The sequence below is a fragment of the Vidua macroura genome, chromosome 20, assembly GCF_024509145.1.
Source record: "Vidua macroura isolate BioBank_ID:100142 chromosome 20, ASM2450914v1, whole genome shotgun sequence".
In the NCBI taxonomy this organism is placed as follows: Eukaryota; Metazoa; Chordata; class Aves; order Passeriformes; family Viduidae; genus Vidua; species Vidua macroura.
In genome coordinates, this window is record NC_071590.1 from 11,513,641 (window position 1) to 11,515,718 (window position 2,078).

The 2,078-nt window shown below is 48.9% G+C and overlaps 1 long non-coding RNA gene across 1 annotated transcript; it reads left to right on the top strand.

Annotated features, from left to right (window-relative positions):
* Window positions 1–572: 572 nt before the first annotated feature.
* LOC128817347 (uncharacterized) lies at window positions 573–1,004 on the top strand. The gene is made up of 3 exons (XR_008440168.1): window positions 573–619; window positions 701–741; window positions 822–1,004. It is a non-coding gene; the product is annotated as an uncharacterized LOC128817347 (long non-coding RNA).
* Window positions 1,005–2,078: the final 1,074 nt, after the last annotated feature.

The window sequence follows — 2,078 nt, forward strand, 5'->3', positions numbered from 1 at the left end:
TGATGTCAGTTTTTAGGGTTCCCTTGGGACTGTCCTGGCAGCACAGGTTTGAGGTGGGGGCAGCTTGGGTCTGGGCCACATCCTTGATCGTTCGGAGTTTTTGGAGGTGGCCAGCCACTTAGGGCCTCAGGCCCTTGTACACGAATGCTGGCCCTTTTCCTTGTGACACAGAACTCATCACCCTGGGTTCCTGATGTCAGTTTGTAGGAGGCACGTTGAACTGTCAGGGAAGCATAAATGGTGACTATGTTTCAGCACTGTTCTTTGTCTATTATTAGGAAGTCCAGGCAGATAGCTGCAGTCAAGGCCAAGTGTGCCAGGTGAGCAGTGGACAGAAGCAGTTGGTCTCGCACAGGTCTCAGTTTCTGGTGAAAGTCTAAGCATCCCTTTTTTTTTTTTTTTTTTTTTTTTTTTTTTTTTTTTTTTGGCAGTCCTCTTGCGAGATGTCTCTGATCCCTGATGTCTGAGGCCAGGTGGGTCCAAGCTTAAGGTGTAGGTGGGCGTACTTGTCGGGTCAGGGTGGTGGTCTTTTCTCAGTATCTCAGTGTGGTTTTTTTTGCTTTGTTTCTTTGCAGGTGTCATTGCTGCCCTAGGCGTGTGAAGGAACAGAGTCAAGCGGGTGAGTCGGCATTTAGGCTGGGTGACTCATAGGTGACCGTTATGCGGCAGCACGCTAAGCCTGTACCTTTTCCTTTTGTAGGTATCCTCCTGGCAGCCTGTTGAGTCGCATCAAGATTTCAGGTGAGCCAGGGCAGCGGTGCGTCAGAGTTCCGGGGATTCCTCTTTGCAGGGCGCTAGTTGCATTTTCTGTTTTGTCTTAGGTACCGTGAGGAGGCGCATAGCTGAAGTTTGGAAACGGCAGCACCGAAGCGGACGTAGAGAACATGTCGCCGTCCACGTCCGGCTGACGATGGATTTTGTCCGGTCGTCTTGCAAAAGCTAAGTGTCGGGGCCAGTAGGTGGGAGAAGGGGAAAAACCTTTACTATCACAGGAGACAATTAGATGTTAGATTAGAGGAGAGGCCCATAGTGGGACGGGCCCCTTGGAAGCAGAGGGAGAGGGTTTCTCCTCAGCCTCACCAGAGTCTTCGCCAGGCAGGGCAGTTCCGATCCATCTTCGCGTCCTCGCGAGGTTTGCGTCGGCGGCCTTCTTCGACTCTCGATGTCGTCGTGGATCTTTTCACCCGAGGAGCCCGCCTTCACGTCCGGAGCTATAGCCACGGTCACACCGTAGTCATCGCTTTCTTGTCTAGGCCTACTGAGCTTCTTAGGCTTCCTCTTAAGTCCTTTGGCACTAACATCTTGAAAGGAGTTAAATTTCATCATCACATGCTATTGCCCTAGGGCTTTCTTTCCTTTGGCATCATCAGCCTATGACTCATCTTGGACTAGCAATCTTGGGTCCATAAGGTGGAACTGCCAGGCAGTTTCCACTCGTGTCTGTGTTATGTCGTCCGTGTCTGTGTTATGTCATCCGTGTCCGTGTTATGTTGTCCATGTCCATTGATTTCTGCGTCATAGGCCTTTGTTACATCTCGAGGCTTTATCGGCATTGTTCTCTGCCGTATCGGCCATATTTTACTCGTGTACCTTCCTGGATATCGCTTATTCCGGCATCGTTACATTTTTACTTTTTTAGACGGGAAGAAGTACAGGAGACGTTCTCATCCATCTTCCTTCTCACCTTCGGTAGCGCCTTCTCTTCCCGTGCTATTCTCTTGGACTTCTAGAGGGAGCATATTAGACCCTCGTCACCTGACCGCAGTAGTTCCGTAGCTCGCGCCTTCTCAAAGGCTATAGGGCTCAACAATTAATCTTCCGGAGAGTTACGTCAAGTCCTCACTTATATTGTATCTATGTCGGCTTATATTGTACGTGCTTAGGTTGTACCTACCTATGTTGGCTTATACTGTATGTGCTTATATTGTATGTACTTATGTCGTATGTACCTATGTCGGTTTATATTGTATGTACTTATACTGTATGTACCTACGTTGGCTTATATTGTGCATATATTGTATGTATGTACCTACCTTGGCTTATGTTGTACACGCCTCTGTCGTGCCACTTACGATCGG